The sequence below is a fragment of the Erythrolamprus reginae genome, chromosome 2 (assembly GCF_031021105.1).
Source record: "Erythrolamprus reginae isolate rEryReg1 chromosome 2, rEryReg1.hap1, whole genome shotgun sequence".
In the NCBI taxonomy this organism is placed as follows: Eukaryota; Metazoa; Chordata; class Lepidosauria; order Squamata; family Dipsadidae; genus Erythrolamprus; species Erythrolamprus reginae.
The window spans coordinates 314707211-314728149 of record NC_091951.1 but is presented as its reverse complement, the minus strand read 5'-3'; positions in this window follow the sequence as shown (position 1 = coordinate 314728149).

Below are 20939 nucleotides of genomic sequence, written 5' to 3'. Positions count from 1 at the left end.
TGTCATAGGCCTGTTTTATTGCCGACAGAGTCAGGTAGTGCAGTTTCCTTGGACGAAGAAGAAGGTGGGAGTGACTTGGAAGAGGGGGGCTTGGCACACAGCCCAGGAAGCCAATCTCCATTATCTTTGGTCGATTCGGATGCGGAAGTCTTGGACCCACACAGGCACAGAGTTATGCGTAGAAGAGACCTATTGAGGACATATTACAGGAGATAAGAGAGGCCACCTGTGTTTGGGTGGGGCTCTAGTAATTAGAGCTGTTGATACAAATAGCAGCGTGTTGGTTTGGCCATTGTGGAAGAGTATCTGATCACAGTTCTTTAGGACCGTGCTTTGCTGTTTTCCGGACTTTGTTGATTTTTCATGCCTTTGAAACCAAAGCAGAGCAAAGTGTGTGTGTCTCACTTCATTGGAAGAAGGAGGGCTGTGACGTTTCTTCACACCTGCTAGCTAAGTACTTAAGGACTGATTAAGGGAATTGTACAGCCTACAAGGTTGTTTTGGGACGAGTGCTCTTTGCAATACAAAAAGGGTGCTTTGTTTCTTTTGAATTTTGTGATAAAGAACATTGTTTTGAATTTTCAAATGTGTGTGTGTCTGAAATTTGTACCCTTGAATTTTCGGGAGGCTCATACCAGAGAGCCCGGCAGAACATATACAAACTGATATACTGTATATAGTCATTATGCTGTTCCCTTCGGGTTCTAAAACCCATTGCTACTGATTCACACACTAGTGCTTGTGGGCGTAGCGTCCTGGGCAGTAATCTCCCCTCACCACCGCTACCAGTTGACAGAACTGGGCCAAACCGGAAGCAACCCACCACTGGTTACTACTGCCTCTTACCTGGTTGATTGGAAGTCTATGTATGTTGTATTGTCCAGCTCAACGGGAGAATGGCAGGTTGGGAAAAGCTAATCTGGCCAAAAGAGTGTTTATCTGATGAATTGTATATATGACCTGCCTTCCTCTGGTGGTTCAAAATTCTGAAAATTACAGCCCCCAGATATCTGGGTAACGAATGTAAGATTCATTTCAGTTATTAAATAAATTAATTACTGGAGAACCTCTCGGGTTCCCTTTAGAATCAAGTGGTTAAAAGTGTATGAGCTTTTGCAATCTTTGTTTTTATTTGACAAATTCATGAGCTCATATAAGACAGTCATATTGTCAAGACAGCCAAAGTATACTACATACGTTTCCAGGAATTTAGCCAGCAATGTAATCTGTGACCACATTGTTTATTTGTTTGTTTTGCAGCAGAGATCTGGATTATCTTTAGGTGAGGGAATGAAGGAAAACAGTCTGTTCAAAAGGTGTCTCCAGGCTTTCTGAGCCATTAGGTAATTTTCCTAGCTAAATTTCCTAACAAAACACATTTTGGTGGAAACTCTGCTGAGATTGTTACAAAGCTTGCATCTTTATTTTCCCAATTAATGGAGCCTGAAATTACATTGAAAATAGCCTGAGCTTAAAGAAATAGTTTTAAATATCCTGCTGTAAATGCCTTTTAAAAATCCTGCTTTAAATAGTTTCATTAAAAGTATCTTCTTTCTTATTAGTTCATATCCTTTGAGACTCACTGCTGTTTGAATAACATGAGAAAATAAAAGGAAGCTTTTGCCAGTGCTTTGAAGCAGGGACATTTAAATACTGGGCTAAGCCCTATACCCATGATGGCGAACCTATGGCATGTGTGCCAGGCGTGGCCCATATAGCCTTTTCTGTGGACACGTGCAGTCAGTTCGTCTCCACTCGGCAAAAAAAAGCCGAGAAGAAATACGAGATATAGGAGAGACTATAGGACAGGGGACGGAAGGCACTCTAGTGCGCTTATGTACGCCCCTTACTGACCTCTTAGGAATCTGGAGAAGTCAACCGTGGATAGTCTAAGGGTAAAATGTTGGGGGTTAGGGGATAATACTACGGAGTCCGGTAATGAATTCTACGCTTCAACAACCCGATTACTAAAGTCATATTTTTTACAGTCACGTTTGGAGCGGTTAATGTTAAGCTTGAATCTGTTGTGTGCTCTTGTGTTGTTGTGGTTGAAGCTGAAGTAGTCTTTGACAGGCAGGACATTGCAACATATGATCTTGTGGGCAATACTTAGATCATGTTTAAGGCATCGTAGTTCTAAGCTTTCAAGACCCAGGATTGTAAGTCTAGTTTCGTAGAGTATTCTGTTTCGAGTGGAGGAATGAAGGGCTCTTCTTGTGAAGTATCTTTGGACATTTTCAAGGGTGTTAATGTCTGAGATGCGATATGGGTTCCAAACAGATGAGCTGTATTCGAGGAGGGTCTGGCGAAAGTTTTGTAAACTCTGGTAAGTAGTGTGAGATTGCCAGAGCAGAAGCTACGTAGGATTAGATTAACAACTCTTGAGGCCTTCTTAGCGATGTTGTTGCAGTGGGCTTTGGCACTTAGATCTTTAGTTATTAGTATTCTGAGGTCCTTGACCGAGTGGGGATTATCTGTGATAATTTGTTTATTAAGGTTGTATTTGAAGTTCTGATTCTTTTTGCCGATGTGTAGGACAGAGCATTTGCTGGTTGAGCTTTGGAGTTGCCATGTGTTGGACCAGTCAGAAACTGAGTCTAGGTCTAGGATGCGCCACCTTCATGCCAGCCAGTTAGGCTTCTTCAGGCACTTAGCTTAGAACCTATTAGCTCCACCCCACCCTCCGCCTCAAATAGTGGTGCGCAAAAGTTCGGCCGGGCTCCTCCAGAGATGGAGTTTTTAAGGGGCCGATCCATCACCTGGGCTAGCTTCAACACAAGCATTCATTCTTGGCTTTGAGCTTCCTAAAAAAAGGGCTAAATTTGTTCCTCTCTGTCGATCTGGCAGACAAAATAGGAAAAGGGGGCAGAGAGAAACAGTCCTGTTGCTAAGCGGTGTGTGGGTCGGAGGGGAGCAAAAATTCCAACTCCAGCCTCGTAGTGAGGCATGAGGCTTTGGGAGAAGGCTGGAAGGAAGCACCATGGTATCTTATGTAATTAATTGTGAGTAAGGGAAATTTTATGCATGGCTGATCACAACAAACAGCACTGAGTATCCAGCTATTCAATATCTATAAAAAACTACTGGAAATCATTTTTGAAAATTTGAAAAACAAGTAATTTATACGTTATAGACCAGGGATGTCAAACTTGATTTCATTGAGGGTCACATCAGGGATGTGTTTGACCTTGGGGAAGGTGTGGCTAGCTCGACATCACTCAGGTCAGGGGACTTGTGGTGGACCTGAGCACTCTGCTAAGAAAACATAAGGCAAAAAGCCTGAAAAAGTATATTGCAAACAGAGCATTGCTAACAAAAAGATACTTTTCTTCAGCACTTCATCAAAAATGTGTATAAAGTATAAACCAGCCCCCATGCTGAAAGTCTGCCTTTCTTGGTATCTCTCTATATAAATGCCCAATATCACGAAATCTCCAGAACTGTAAAGCCTACAAACGTGAAACTTGAAAGGTATGTTCTTTTTGGCTTCTAGAGGCTCACTAAGAAAGGATTTTTTGAAATGACCAGCAGATCATTACTATTTCTTGTATAATATTATATTAAGACATTCTGATTAGGTGTTCTATTTCTCCTCCCCACTTGAAAACAACTCTGTTCCAACTGCCAGTGGCCTTATACTAACACACTCTGATGCTAAGGAGTTAGACATTCTACCTAAATTTTCAAGCTTTAACTGTCAATTTATCAATTGGCCAATAAAGAATTCTATTTTCTACTTAAGAACCTGAGCCCGGAAAAATTTCCCAGGAAATTTGAGAGCGGCACAAAGGCCTGGCCAATTTCCTGCCATTCCCCCTTTAATCCCAGGCATCTCGGGCTTTTCTGGGCTGCCAGAGGAGCCTCTCAGTGGTGCTTAAGGAGGTTTTGGCAGCCCAGAGCGAATGGAGACTTCTATATTTTTTCCATAGAGGGATCGCCCTCTACTGGTGTAGTTGGTTCTCGGTGTGGTGTTTGCGGAACTACTACTGGTGTTTGGTTGTCCAGTGGTAGAATGGCCTCTGGGGACACAAATGGTGTGTTCCTGGAAAACTGAATGGATGGTGTTTGTGATGGCGGCATAGCAAGATCTAATGCTCGGCGACACAGCTGGTCTATATGCCGGTGCCACGTTCGTCTATCGGCTAGTTGGATCCTATAAGAACAAGGGCTAGTTATTTCGGTGACCCAACCTAGTTCCCAACGGTGTTTTCCCCCTCCATAATTCCTGGCATATACTGGTTCCCCTGGGGTAAAACTTCTCGTATGGTTAGGTATTTCCTTGTCTATGTTAAGGGTGTATGTGGGATGAATACGATCCAACCTAGTGTGTAGGCGCCGGCCCATGAGTACCTCTGCTGGGCTCCTGCCTGTAGCAGGGCAACGAGTTGAATGTTGTGTTAATAGGTAGAGGTTCACTTTGCTTCTCCAGTCTCCAGTCATTTAAGTCGAAGGCCTGCCTGTTGAAAACGGGAAAGAACGCCCCTGACTCATGTGAATAGCTGTTGCTCAGAGGCAGCAGATACAAAAATGTCATCCAAATAGGGCGTTACACCTGGAAGCCCATAGAGCAGGTGCTCAATGATGTTCTGGAAGAGGCCAGGGGCCTCAATACTCAGATGAGCATACATTAACCGCAAGATAAACATCAGACCAACAATCTAGAAGTGAACAATACTCCAATCAAAGAACATCTGGACAAGCCAATAGTAAATAGCCCAACCTACAAAGCCCCAAGACCACTCCCACCAACGCTAACAAAATATAACTTTACTGAAGGCAAATCGTGTCAGACTAATCTCATTGAGTTCTTTGACTATGTCACAAAGGTGTTGGATCAAGGTGGTGCCGTGGATATTGCCTATCTGGACTTCAGCAAAGCCTTTGATACGGTTCCACATAAAGAGCTGATAGATAAATTAGTGAAGATTGGACTTAATCCCTGGATAGTTCAGTGGATTTCAAGCTGGCTGAAGCATAGACATCAGAGAGTTATTGTTAATGGCGAGTATTCTGAGCAGAGACAGGTTACAAGCGGTGTGCCACAAGGGTCTGTTCTGGGTCCTATTCTTTTTAATATGTTTGTGAGTGACATAGGGGAAGGTTTGGTAGGGAAGGTTTGCCTATTTGCCGATGACTCTAAAGTGTGCAATAGGGTTGATATTCCTGGAGGGGTCTGTAATATGGTAAATGATTTAGCGTTACTAGATAAATGGTCAAAGCAATGGAAACTGCAGTTTAATGTTTCCAAATGTAAAATAATGCACTTGGGGAAAAGGAATCCTAAATCTGAGTATTGCATTGGCAGTTCTGTGTTAGCAAAAACTTCAGAAGAGAAGGATTTAGGGGTAGTGATTTCTGACAGTCTCAAAATGGGTGAGCAGTGTGGTCGGGCAGTAGGAAAGGCAAGTAGGATGCTTGGCTGCATAGCTAGAGGTATAACAAGCAGGAAGAGGGAGATTGTGATCCCCTTATATAGAGCGCTGGTGAGACCACATTTGGAGTACTGTGTTCAGTTCTGGAGACCTCACCTACAAAAAGATATTGACAAAATTGAACGGGTCCAAAGACGGGCTACAAGAATGGTGGAAGGTCTGAAGTATAAAACGTATCAGGAAAGACTTAATGAACTCAATCTGTATAGTCTGGAAGACAGAAGGAAAAGGGGGGACATGATCGAAACATTTAAATATGTTAAAGGGTTAAATAGGGTTCAGGAGGGAAGTGTTTTTAACAGGAAAGTGAACACAAGAACAAGGGGACACAATCTGAAGTTAGTTGGGGGAAAGATCAAAGGCAACATGAGAAAGTATTATTTTACTGAAAGAGTAGTAGATCCTTGGAACAAACTTCCAGCAGACGTGGTTGGTAAATCCACAGTAAGCGAATTTAAACATGCCTGGGATAAACATATATCCATTGTAAGATAAAATACAGGAAATAGTAAAAGGGCAGACTAGATGGACCATGGGGTCTTTTTCTGCCGTCAGTCTTCTATGTTTCTATGTTTCTATGTTTCTCTAGTTTGGGTAATAAAACATTGGAAGAAAAAAACCAAACACAGAGAGCCCTTAAGGACTATTTATAAATAAAATAATATTTATGCATCACATTCCAAAGTTGTTTATTTGTCTTGAACTGATTGAAACAGTAAATATATGAGTAGTCTTGTCTAAAATTCCCAACAAATTAATTCCTGGGTAGATAGATAAATAGTCCCTATAGTCAGTATTCCTTAAACTGCATACCCGACTAAACAATGTCGTCTGGCGGGACCCAGGGGAAGAGCCTTCTCTGTGGGGGCCCCGACCCTCTGGAACCAGCTCCCCCCTGAGATTAGGATTGCCCCCACCCTCCCTGCCTTTCGTAAACTCCTTAAGACCCACCTTTGCCGTCAGGCATGGGGGAACTAAAACACCTCCCCCTTGCCCATGTTGTTTTGTTGATTGATTGACTGTGTGCCTGTTTTTTATATATACTGCTTTTTATGAGATTATTAATTTCAATTGGAACTGGATGGGTGGGCATTGGATTTGGTATTGTGTACCGTACTGTTTTTTATTATTGTTGTGAGCCGCCCCGAGTTTGCGGAGAGGGGCGGCATATAAATCCAATAAACCTAACCTAACCATACCCATATTATTTGGAGTATAAGACGCACCCTTTTACCATCAAAATGAGGGTGAAAACTTGGGTGCATATTTATTTATTTGTTTGTTTGTTTGTTTATATATTTATTTATTATTTACTTACTTATTTAGTCAAGCATGTATTAGATAACAGATAAATGAAGAAGACAATAGGCTGTAGGACAGGGACAGTAGGCACAATGGTGTGCTTATGCCCACCCTTTAATTATACACCCAATGTAGCCCCAACCAGCCACCCCCACCTTTTGGTCTCTGCCTCCCAGCAATTTACCTCCTTGTAGCAAACAGAACAGAGCCTGTTAAGCCAAGCAACTGATTATCAGCCTCCCAATCCTAAACTGATTGAAGTTGCAGGCAGGCCATGTGCTAAAACTGAAAGTGAAACTAAAACTTCAAGAAGGCCAATTGCTGGGAGGCAGAGGCACAATTTTATTTTCTTGTGCTAATCAGACTGATGAAATTGGATACAAGGAGGTAAATCAATAACTATAAATGTCTGTAGAATGTTCCAATTATTAGAGTTATTTTTAAAAGGCTGCTTTATTATTGTTTTAGACAACTTAATAAAATGAAGCTTTTTAAAATAAATGCTTGATCTGAAGAGGTCCAGTGCTTTTGGATCCTTCTTTAAATAGCAGAAAATAATGTATACTTCCAGAAAGCCACATCAATTTTAATAGCATCTGTACAAGTATAGTCTGAAATGTAACAATGTGCCATTTAATAATAAGATAAGGCAGCTGAGTTAAACCCTAATGTAGTCATGTTTGAAGTAGATCTATTTAAATAGATCTATTTGCGGAGAGGGGCGGCATATAAATCCAATAAATCCAATAAACCTAAACCATAATTGGGAGGCGTTAGTATGACTACATTTAAAAAAACTTTCTGGCATTAATATACTGCCATAATGTACATTTCTCCAATTCTTTGCTATTTCTATGGGTCAGGCACACATGTACAGAAATACATAGCAAACAGTGTATATCATCTGCACTTTTTGCTGGGAGGCAAATTGCTGGGAGGCAGAGGCAGATTTTTTTCACCTTGTTTTCCTCCCCAAAACTAAGGTGTGCCTTATACTCTGGTGCGTCTTCTATTACGAAAAATACAGTATTTTTCTAGTACAATCTTTGATACATAGCTATATCCTATAATGATCCAATGTTAAGTGGCCATCATAGCATCTTTCCCTCTTTTGATGTTAAATTGTCATTCTGTAATTTTAAATTTTCTAATTTAAATTTAAATTTTAAAAAATATTTTAATGTTAATTTTTATAGCTTTTTATTTGTTAATTACATTATATTATAATGTACTGCCCAGAGTCCCTCTTTGAAAAAGATAAGCAGATTAGAAGTATGAAATATAAACAAATTAATAAACAATAGTTTGGCTGGATTACCAGGTTGTTATACATGCATCTTTAAATTAAGATTTATGCTTTAGGTTGTAAGTACCAGTCACATTATCTCTCCGTTGGAATGAGTTCCAAATGAGTGAAGTTTAAACTAATTACTTTACAGTAATAGAATAATTTATTTTAGTAATTATGACTCTAATTGGCCATGATTGGCTTGTTTACAAAAGCTCAAGAAGTATAATAATGATTTATTAGATGATTAGTGTTATATAACTTTAGAACAGAGGCATTTTTAAAATTAATAAAAGTGCCTTGACACATTGTGCTAAGCCTGGTTTCTGGTAACCACACTATGGCCAGGGGTGGGTTCCAGGGATGGGCTGCTGCCCCCACAGGAGAGGAAGCAGTGGGGGTAGTAACTTTATTACAAACAATGTCATTTGGCGGGCCCCAGGGAAAGAGCCTTCTCTGTGGTGGCCCCGGCCCTCTGGAATCAACTCCCCCTGGAGATTAGAACAGCCGCCACCCTCCTTGTCTTTCGCAAGTTACTCAAGACCCACCTATATCGCCAGGCATGGGGGAATTAAGACATCTCCCCCAGGCTTTCTTATATTTTATGTTTGGTATGTATGGGCTGTATGTTTTTTAAAATTGTTGGGGTTTTTTATATAATTTTATTATTAGATTTGTTCCATTGTTATACTGTTTTTATTATTGTTGTGAGCCGCCCCGAGTCTTTGGAGAGGGTCGGCATACAAATCTAATAAATTCTATTGAATTGAATTGAATTTATGCACTATATATTGAATACTTAATATGTTTTTTAAAATTGTCCTTCCATCTTTAGTACCTTAGTATGATCCTTAATTACTTTAAAATAGGAAATAATTAAATGTTTTTATCCATAAATGCTTTAATCATTTTAATCATTATCTAGAACTGAACTTTATATCAATTAAAGAAAATTGAACTACTTGCCTAATCTGTGGGTTCAATACAAAACCTTAAAATGTTACTTTGCTCCTCAACAAAGAACGCTGTCTATCATTTGTCCTTTCTGTGGCTATTCAAATAATGTGACTTAATCAATAGAAAAATAATCCAAGTACCTATTTGAAAAATTATCTTGGTTGGTAAGCCACTCCCACCTAGTCAAATGATTTTTAAGCCACCCCAGGTCACATGATTGTCAAGCCACTCCCACCTGGTCACAGGGCCAGCAAGCCACTCCTACCTGGTCACATGTGCTGTTCAAGGTTGTGTGTGGACTCTCTGGACTTTAGAATTGGACTCCACATCCACACAATAAGCCACACCAACATTGTGGTAGTAAACTTTTTTGCACACAATAAGCCACACCAACATTGTGGTAGTAAACTTTTTTGCAGCCCTTCACTGGTGGGTTCCTACCAGTGCGGTCCAGTGCAGGAGCTCCGGTAGCAGCCAGCTGATAATGCAATTTAGAGGTGACAGTTCTGGTGCTGTCTTTCCCAGTCTGTGTGTGTCGCCACCTTTCTTAGGCTTGAAATGTCCTTCTCCACATGCATGGAAGTAGAATTAGCATGGAAATAGAATACGCTTGTCTGCACATGTGTAAAATGTCACAATTCATACCGGTAGCAAAAAGTAAGTGGGACCCACCCCTGACTATGGGTTCACACCACCTGCTTAGTCATACAGAAACTATGCTAATTCAAAGTAGCTGTAATTAGCACAATGTGTCAACTTCAGAGAACCATTTTGGAATTTTCACTTTGGGATGCCAACTTCGCTACTGATGAAAATCATTTGCAATGAGGGAAGCTTTTCTAATTATGCAGATTCAGTGCCATATCCCGTTCCTCCCTTATTTTTCCCTCCCTCCCTCCTCCTCCCCCTGCCCTCTCTCCCAATATTTCCTACTGGCGTCCCCATTTACTTTGCCTCTGCGAAGCTTTATTTTTATTTATTTATTTATTATTTAGATTTGTATGCCGCCCCTCTCCGCAGATTCGGGGCGGCTTGTTGCCCTATGGTGCACTGTTCTGCCCAGTAAAAGGTTACAGAAATGAAGTTTTAATATTTATTTATTTATTTTATTTATTGGATTTGTATGCCGCCCCTCTCCGTAGACTCGGGGCGGCTAACAACAGTAATAAAAAACATCATGTAAATCCAATACTAAAAACAACTAAAAAAAACCCCTTATTATAAAACTAAACATCCATACAAACAAACATACCATGCATAAATTGTAAAGGCCTAGGGGGAAAGAATATCTCATTTCCCCCATGCCTGACGGCAGAGGTGGGTTTTAAGGAGCTTACGAAAGGCAAGGAGGGTGGGGGCAATTCTAATCTCTGGGGGGAGTTGATTCCAGAGGGCCGGGGCCGCCACAGAGAAGGCTTTTCCCCTGGGCCCCGCCTTTTGTACTGATTTTAGTTTACTTGTTTTCCTTTTATTTACCCTTCTCACCCCCCCCCCCAGTGTTGTGGTTAGCTCTGGCCCAGCTCCTGCCCCAAGGAATGTGCAGGTGGATGTGGGGGAAACATCCACATGCCGCAGGCCTGTTTTGCTCCCGATGGAATCTGACGATGAAGCCTCCTCTGACCAAGGAAGCATGAGTGACAGGGAAGAGGGGAGTTTGGCAGATGGCCCAGGAGGAGATCAATCATCTGTATCATCCCTGGATTCTGAACAAGAATTAATGACACATCCACGCATGAGTAGAGTGATGCATAGGAGACAACAACTGAAGGATTATTACAAGAGAAAATGAGGCCACCTGTGGGTGGGTGGGGTTGCTGTAATTAGTGCTACAGATAAAAGTGCAGCCTGGTGTTTTAGCCTCATGGCAGTTTATCTGATTCATTGTTTTGTCAAGATCGTGGTTTTTGTGCTGTTCAAGGTTGTGTGTGGACTCTCTGGACTTTAGAATTGGACTCAATTTCCCAGTCATTGGGTGAGCAATTGGATTGCATTTCACCTGTGCCTTGTGTGTACCAGAAAATCCCTTTGACATTTAAAAAGGGAGCTGTTTCTGTTTTTCTGTTTATAAAAACCTTTGTGTTTTCCTTTTATTGTGTGGTGTGTGTCTTCCTGGACTAATTACCCTGTAATTATGGGTGGTTAAAACACGCCCGCAGAACACCCAGTAGCCTCCCCTTTAATTCCTCCTTAAAAAAGGGTGACAAGTCTACTACTTCTCCTTCCATGGAGGCACTGATCCTGATTGCATTCCCACACCTTCTGGCTCCCCTAACAACACTTTATTTTTAAGTCCCCTTCCCTCCATCACCCTCCTTAATTTTCACTTTTAACAATAGCCCCTTCTTATATTATACTCTTCCTTTCCCCCTTAAAAAGAGAGTAGAAAAACCTGACAGGAAAAAAGTTCCAAAGAGGGGAGAGAAAGCCATTAACAAATCTTCACTTCCTCAGTTTCTTTTCCCCTTGATGTCTTGGCTTACTTCTCTGCTCCTTCCACCTGTGTGGGTCAAACACAACTTCACAACTAACAACAACAAAACCTACCTTTTTGTTGTGGTTGCCTCTGGCCCAGCTCCTGCCCCAGGGAATGTGGAGGTGGAGGCAGGGGAAACGTCAACATGTCCTAGGCCTGTTTTGTTGCCGGCAGAGTCAGGTAGTGCAGTTTCCTCGGACGAAGAAGAAGGTGGGGGTGACTTGGAAGAGGGGGGCTTGGCACACAGCCCAGGAAGCCAATCACCATTATCTTCGGTCGATTCGGATGACGAAGTGTTAGACCCATGCAGCCGCAGACTTATGCATCGAAGAGACCAATTGAGGAAATATTGCAGGAGATAAGAGAGGCCACCTGTGTTTGGGTGGGGCTCCAGTAATTAGAGCTGCTGCTATAAATAGCAGCGTGCTAGTTTGGCCATTGTGAAAGATTATCTGATCACAGTTCTTCAGGATCGTGCCTCGCTGTGTCCGAACTTTGTTTGTGGATTTTTCACGCCTTTGACACCAAAGCAGAGTAAAGTGTGTGTGTGTTTCACTTCGTGGGAAGAAGGAGGGCTGTGATGTTTCTTCACAGCTACTAGCTAAGTACTTAAGGACTGATTAAGGGACTTGTACAGCCGACAAGGTTGTTTTGGGGAAGAGTGCTCTCTGCAATACAAAAAGGGTTCTTTGTTTCTTTTGAATTTTGTGATAAAGGACATTGTTTTGAATTTTCAAACGTGTTTGTGTCTGAAATTTGTACCCGTGAATTTTTGGGAACCTTCTACCAGAGAGCCCGGCAGAACACTTTTATTACATTAATATTCAGCTTATCCTTTTTGACCTCAAGATGTTGTATGTCTCCTCTTACTATATTCTCAGAACTCCAATCTTGTAAATAGATTAGTCTATGTAGACAAACTAAGAGATATTTGAATATGATTTTTGACCAACAGCAAATTTTCATTAATTACCAGGTGTTAGCTATTAGTACAGTAATACAAATTTCATTGTAAGTCACATAAATTGATATACCCCTGCTGTTTTCCAAGGAAGTGAAATGTTGTTTTGCTGATAGAATTGTTATAGGTAAATCTGTACCTATGTGGGTATATACATAGGTTTGTACCAGTTTGGACCAGTTTGCCCAAACTAGTAGCAAACGGCTGGTGATGTCACAGCAACATCATGGAACCGATTCAGTCAATGCCAGTCTGTGGACCCCACTATCTCTCTTTTTAATTTTTTTTTGGGGGGTGGGGATCTGGATTTTTTTCTTCTGGGCATGCACAGAAACTGGGTTTTTGGCACTGCACATGCGCCACCATCTTGGTTTTGGCTTTGGTGGGGAAGATTTTTTTCAGATTTTTTGGTCCATGAGACACAGCCACGCGATGTAGAGATAGAGGCCAAGTGGAGGTTGTGTGCAGCAAACTGCCTACCTCAAACAGGCCTCTCATACCTACATGATCTCACCCAGTTCACATAGCCAGAATGATATAGGACACTATACCTGGCTGGTATGTGATCTCATCTAGGTTGTATCAACAGGATGTTCTTAAGGACTGGTGAGGAGAATTCAATAAAAATTCTGTTACTTTCTTCTACCTTTTACTGCTTGGGAAACTGTATAAAAAGCAATAAACACTGCAAAGGCAGTCAGATATCTTATTATCCTGCAATGACTTGTCTCTAACTCCATCAATGTGGCTCGGGAGGAAGTGAACTAACAGCAAGGTAAGTTAGAATCCATCACAGCTCTACAGCCATTAAAATACAGTACTTACAATATTCTAGATGACAAGGCAAAGAAAATATGCTAGTACACTGAGAGAAAGTAAGAAAATAGATGAGCCTACCTTCTCTGCCCATATTTTATTTTGATGCTCAAATAATACAAAAGTAAATAAAGGTCATTAATATTCGTACTGAAAAGAAAATGTCATGAGTCTCTGCTTTGTTAAAAACTCTGGAAAGGTAACAAGTGAAGATATAATTGTGGAATCAAAGAATGGGAAACAGAAATCAGAAAACATCATTGAGCATGCACAGTTCAGGTTCCCATTTAAGGTTGGAACATGAAGAAGTATTGTCTTTTTCTGAAATGAAATTGTGAGGTCTTCATGAAGACAAACGTGGTAATTTAATACAAATATATACAGTGGTACCTCTACTTATGAACTTAATTCATTCTGTGAGCAGGTTCTTAAGTAGAAAAGTTTGTAAGAAGAAGCAATTTTTCCCATAGGAATCAACGTAAAAGCAAATAATGTGTGCAATTGGAGAAACCACAGGGAAGGTGGAGGCCCTGTTTCCTCCCAGGAGATTCCTAGAAAGGCCCCACAGAGGCTTCTCCCCACCTTTTCCGGCCCAGTTTCCTCCCAGGGGATTCTTAGAGAGGCCCCATGGAGGCTTCTCCCTGCCTTTTCCGGTTACAGTTTCGGAGGCTCAGGTTTGTAGGTGGAAAATGGTTCTTAGGAAGAGGCAAAAAAATCTTGAACACCTGGTTCTTATCTAGAAAAGTTTGTAAGTAGAGGCGTTCTTAGATAGAGGTACCACTGTGCTTTAAAAAAAGGGGTGGGGGTATAGCAGACAGATTTAAAGACAGAAGAGCACTGAATCACATTGTATATGAAGCCATAATATGTTTTCTTTGTGTCTTAGCATGTTACGTGAACTCAATCATTGCAGTTTTTGAATGATGGTTTATTGCTGAATGCATTCTATCAACTCATTCTTGTTTTTAAATTATTTTTAAATCAATTTGTGTATTCCTTATCTTAAAAGAGGAAAAAATACACTGTGGGTTTCCAACAATTACAGATCAGGGTGGGGGGGAAAAGTTTCTACTCCTGTTTTAATTAAGGAAATGAAGACATTTTGAAAGGTGCAGGTTGTGGTAAGTAGAAAGATAATGCATATTCTGTTTTTCCACATACCTGCTTTATCTTCTTTGAATTAAACTACTTTAAGTATTGGATGGCTCATTCTATTCCACCCAATTGGCCCTGTAATGCTGCTATATAAAGAAAATGTTGCTTGGTGTCCAAATTTCCATGTGAATTTTGCTAGAATTAAAATTGGAATAACCAAAGGCTGCACGCTGGAAAGAGCTGTGCCATTTTGATGTATATAGATAATGTATTCTTCCCTCTTGCTCATGTCCTTCAACTCCACCCATCCTACTCCCGACCCCTTTTGGTTTTCTTTTATTCTGCATTTGATCTTTGCTGATGATTAATAAAGATCAAACTATATTTTTGCTAGCTGAGCTGCCTGCTGTGTGAGTTTGCTGTGCTTTTGTATGGATAGAGAGACTGACAAAACTGGAAATTATCCATAGGGAATTTTCCAGCGTTAGGAGGAGTCTAGCTAAACAGATGCAGTTATACAAACATTATCTATGAATAGATTTATATTAAGTCTGGTGATTACATTATGAAAGAGAACCTTGGAAACACTATGTCATAATACAAGCATTAAGGCATATCCTGTTTCCGGGTTTATTGAGGGAAATAAAATGAATAAAAGCTCTGTGGACTAAAGGATATTCTGTTTGTTTTACAACATGTAATTTTGGCAGTAATATCAAATGGTACTTGTGTGAAATGGTATAAGTTGTCCTGCCTGAGCAGGGGGTTGGACTAGACTTCCAAGATCCCTTCCAACTCTTTTCTTCAGTAATTATTGTGTTCTACCTATTTTCACTAAGTCAAGGACAAACATAGGATTTACTATGGTTTTTTTTAAAAACTAAGGTGTAGTTTGTGCAGGGTATTTTTAATATGGCTCACATACTGTATTCTGGGAGTTCCCGAAACCGCAGCCTTAGCAACAAAATAAATATTCAACAGAGTCCCAACACCATATGCTTCCCAGCCAGTAATCAAATACTGTACCTTGTCCTGACTACACCAGGTTTATTTGCGAATAAACATTTCTTTGTTCATGAAAATAAAATAAAAAATAATGAAAAATAAAATACATTGTTAAATTGCTTTTTCTTCCCCCGTGAACCTATGCTTGTGACGGCAAAACATTTTTGCTTTGCAGATTGTCCACTACTGGTATACTAGCAACGATATACATTTGGAATCTGTTATCTAATCCTACCAGCAGGCTGCTAGGATCAATGATCAGGTCACATCTTACAGGCAATCTTGAAAGTGTATCTTAAGTGCTGAATTAGCAAGCTCTATTCACACCTACCTTATTACTGGAGGAACATAGCAAAGTTATGTGCAATTGCAATATCATAATTTGACCACTCCTATCACCAAAGCACAGTGGTATCTCTACTTAAGAACTTAATTCATCCCATGATCAGGTTCTTAAGTAGAAACATTCTTAAGTAGAAGCAATTTTTCCCATAGGGATCAATGTAAAAGCAAATAATGCATGCAAATCCATTAGGAAAGAAATAAAAGCTCGGAATTTGAGTTTGAGTTTGAGTTTAATCAGATTTGTATGCCGCCCCTCGCCGCAGACTCGGGGCGGCTCACAGCAACACAATACAATGTAAAACAAATCTAATATTTAAGTTAATTTAAAAAACACCACAAATTAAAACCAATCATACATACTAGCGTACCATGCATAAATTTTATAAGCCTAGGGGGAGGGAACATGTCAATTCCCCCATGCCTGACGACAGAGGTGGGTTTTAAGGAGCTTACAAAAGGCTAGGAGGGTGGGGGCAACTCTGATATCTGGGGGGAGTTGGTTCCAAAGAGTCGGGGCCACCACAGAGAAGGCTCTTCCCCTGGGTCCTGCCAAATGACATTGTTTAGTTGACGGGACCCGGAGAAGGCCAACTCTGTGGGACCTAACTGGTCGCTGGGATTCGTGCGGCAGAAGGCGGTCCCGGAGATATTCTGGTCCAGTGCCATGAAGGGCTTTATAGGTCATAACCAACACTTTGAATTGTGACCGGAAACTGATCGGCAACCAATGCAGACTGCGGAGTGTTGGTGTGACATGGGCATATTTGGGAAAGCCCATGATAGCTCTCGCAGCTGCATTCTGCATGATCTGAAGTTTCCGAACACTTTTCAAAGGTAGCCCCATGTAGAGAGCATGACAGTAGTCGAGCCTTGAGGTGATGAGGGCATGAGTGACTGTGAGCAGTGACTCCCGGTCCAAATAGGGCTGCAACTGGTGCACCAGGCGAACCTGGGCAAACGCCCCCCTCGCCACAGCTGAAAGATGTTTCTCTAATGTGAGCTGTGGATCGAGGAGGACGCCCAAGTTGCGAACCCTCTCTGAGGGGGTTAGTGACTCCCCCCCCAGGGTGATGGACGGACAGATGGAATTGTTCTTGGGAGGCAAAACCCACAGCCACTCCGTCTTATGCGGGTTGAGCCTGAGTCTGTTGACACCCAGCCAGACCCCAACAGCCTCCAGGCACCGGCACATCACTTCCACTGCTTCGCTGACTGGACAAGGGGTGGAGATGTAAAGCTGGGTATCATCTGCATACTGATGATACCTCACCCCATGCCCTTGGATGATCTCACCCAGCGGTTTCATGTAGATATTAAATAGTAGGGGGGAGAGGACCGACCCCTGAGGCACCCCACAAGGGAGTAACCTAGAGGTCGACCTCTGACCCCCCACTAACACTGACTGCGACCGACCAGAGAGGTAGGAGGAGAACCACTGAAGGACAGTGCCTCCCACTCCCAACCCCTCCAGCCGGCGCAGAAGGATACCATGGTCGATGGTATCGAAAGCCGCTGAGAGGTCAAGAAGCACCAGGACAGAGGATAAACCCCTGTCCCGGGCCCGCCAGAGATCATCCATCAGCGCGACCAAAGCAGTTTCCGTGCTGTAGCCGGGCCTGAATCCTGACTGCTGAGGACCTAGATAATCGGCTTCTTCCAAGGACCGCTGGAGCTGGAGTGCCACCACCTTCTCAACAACCTTCCCCATAAAGGGAAGGTTGGTGACTGGTCGATAGTTATTGAGAATGGCTGGGTCCAGGGAAGGCTTCTTGAGGAGGGGGCGCACAAGTGCCTCCTTGTAGGGATCCGGAAAGGACCCCCTCCCCAAAGAAGCATTGACAATCTCCTGGACCCAGCTCCGTGTCACCTCCCTGCTGGCCGAAACCAGCCAGGAGGGACACGGATCCAGTAAACAGGTGGCGGAACTCACAGCTCCAATGGCCTTGTCCACTTCATCAGGTGTCACCAGATCGAACTCTTCCCAGACAGGTGGACAAGTACATGCCCCAGTCACCTCAATTGACTCGTTGTCAGTCGACTCTGTATTCCAATTAGAGTCGAGGTCCGCTCGGATCCGAGCGATTTTATCAGCGAAAAACGTGTTAAAATCCTCGGCACTACTCTGCAAGGGCTCCCCAACTCCCCCCTGATTAAGAAGGGAGCGGGTCACCCTAAACAGAGCGGCCGGGCGGGATTCCGCTGATGCAATCAAGGCGGAATGATACGCGCATCTTGCCGCCTTGAGCGCCACTTTGTAAGTCTTAATATGTGCTCTTACAAGTGTGTGATCGGATTCGGACTTACTCTTCCTCCATTGCTTCTCTAGACGTCTCTTCTGGCGTTTCAACTCCCGGAGCTCCTCGTTAAACCATGGAGCTCTACGGGGTCTAGTGCCGCGGAGAGGTCGCAACGGTGCAATTCGGTCAAGAGCCTCCGCTGCAGCCTTGTTCCAGGCCTCAGCCAGAGACTCTGCCGAACTGTGTACGAGTGTATCTGGAATAACCCCAAGCGCCTTCTGAAAGCCCTCTGGATCCATCAGGCGTCTGGAGCGGAACAGCTTAATCGGTTCCGCCTCCCTGCGGGGAAGGATTGGAGCCAGGAAGTCAAGCCGCAGTAGAAAATGGTCCGACCATGACAAAGGCAACACTTCTAAGCCCCTTAGTCTCAGACCATTACTCAGTTGCTCAGAGAGGAATACCATGTCGGGTGCATGCCCCCCCTCGTGAGTCGGACCCTGTACTACTTGGGTCAGGTCCATGGCTGTCATGGTGGCCATGAACTCCTGTGCCAGTCCAGAGATTTCACCGAGCGACGGCAGGTTAAAGTCCCCCAAGACAATAAGTCTGGGGAACCCCACCGCCAACCCGGCTACCTCCTCGAGTAGCACAGGCAGGGCTTGTGACACGCAGCTGGGAGGCAGGTACGTGAGAAACAAGACCACCTGGACCCCTAAGTCCAACTTCACCAGGAGGGACTCGCAGCCCGCAATCTCTGGAGCAACGAGTCTACGCAAGCCAAGCTCTCCCTGGCTATAATAGCCACTCCTCCCTCCCTTCCCTGGGGTCGAGGCTGATGCCATATCTGAAACCCAGCTGGGCAAATTTCAGAGAGAGGAACTCCTCCCTCTGGACCCAGCCAGGTTTCAGTAACACATGCCAGGTCGGCCTTGGGTGGGAGGAGGTGGGAGGAGGAGGAGGAAGAAGATATTGACAAAATTGAACGGGTCCAAAGACGGGCTACAAGAATGGTGGAAGGTCTTAAGCATAAAACGTATCAGGAAAGACTTAATGAACTCAATCTGTATAGTCTGGAGGACAGAAGGAAAAGGGGGGACATGATCGAAACATTTAAATATCTTAAAGGATTAAATAGGTTTCAGGAGGGAAGTGTTTTTAATAGGAAAGTGAACACAAGAACAAGGGGACACAATCTGAAGTTAGTTGGGGGAAAGATCAAAAGCAACGTGAGAAAATATTATTTCACTGAAAGAGTAGTAGATCCTTGGAACAAACTTCCAACAGACGTGGTTGGTAAATCCACAGTAACTGAATTTAAACATGCCTGGGATAAACATATATCCATTGTAAGATAAAATACAGGAAATAGTATAAAGGCAGACTAGATGGACCATGAGGTCTTTTTCTGCCGTCAGTCTTCTATGTTTCTAAGAGGAGGAGGAGAGTCTCTGCCGAAGGAAGAAGGTGAGGTGAAGGGAATCAAAAAAATCCAAAACTTTAAGGCTAAAAAAAAAAGGCGACTTTGAGGCGATGAGGTGGAGCATGTGCCTCCCATACACCCGGCGTGAGGCTGCCTCCCATACACTGCGCCAGAGAGAGAAACCCAGGGAGAATGGCAGGAAACTGGCCAGGCCTTCATGCCACTCTCAAATTTCCTGGGAAATTTTTCCGGGCTTGGGTTCGTGTTGTGGTTGGCTCTGGCCCAGCTCCTGCCCCAGGGAATGTGGAGGTGGATGCAGGGGAAAATTCAACGTGTCCCAGGCCTGTGTTAGTGCCGACAGAATCAGTTCAGAGTTTAGTTTCCTCGGACGAAGAAGAAGGTGGGAGTGACTCGGCAGAGGAGGGCTTGGCACACAGCCAAGGCAGTCAATCTTCCTTATCTTCTATAGCTTCAGATAATGACATGTTGGACCCACGCAAGCGCAGAATTATGCGTAGAAGAGACCAAGTAAGAACATATTAGAAGAAATAAGGGAGGCCACCTGTGTTTGGGTGGGGCTCCAGTAATTAGGGCTGCTGCTATAAATATCAGCAGCCTGGTTTGGCCATTGTGGAAGAATATCTGTTACAGTTTCATCAGGAATCTTGTGTGCTGGACTTTGTTGCTTTTTCACGCCTTTGAAACCAAAGCAGAGCAGTGTGTGTGTGTGTGTCTCCCTTCTTTGGAAGAAGAAGGGGTGTGAAGTTCCTACAGAACTGCTGGCTAAGTACTTAATGACTGCTTAAGGGAAATTGTACAGACAACCTGGTTGTTTTGGGAAGAGTGCTCTTTGCAATACAAAAAGAGTGCTTAATTTATTTTGACTTTTGTGATAAAGAACATTGTTTTGAATTTTCAAACACGTGTGTGTGTCTGAAATTTGTATCCTTGAATTTTCAGGAGGCTCCTATCAGAGAGCCCGACAGAACAAGTTCGTATCTAGAAAAGTTCTTTAGTAGAGGCGTTCTTAAGTAGAGGTACCACTGTATAGGGTGTACACATTTTTTTGAAAAACCCTTTAACTAAAACTAGGCATAGGACCATGATGGCGAACCTACAACATGCGTGCTACAGGTGGCACGTAGAGCCATATCTGAGTGCACATGAGGTGTTACCTTATGTCAGACCTAGCACGCATGTCTGCACTGACCATCTGATTTTTGGCCTTCTGAAGGGCAGGGGAGGCCATTTTTGCTCTCCCCAGGCTTCAAGAAAGCCTCCTGAAGCCTGGGATGGTGAAAAATGACCCAATGGGCCTACCAAAAGTTCAGAAATGAACTTCCGGTAGGCTCATTGGGCCCATTTTTCACCACCCTAAGGCTCTGGAGGCTGCATGCATGCGCGGGGAGGTTGTGCACGCAGGCAAAGGGGGAGGGCATTGCATTCAAAGTGTTGGTTATGACCTATAAAGCCCTTCATGGCACCGGATCAGAATATCTCCGAGACTGCCTTCTGCCGCACGAATCCCAGCGGCCGGTTAGGTCCCACAGAGTTGGCCTTCTCCGGGCCCGTCGACTAAACAATGTCGGTTGGTGGGACCCAGGGGAA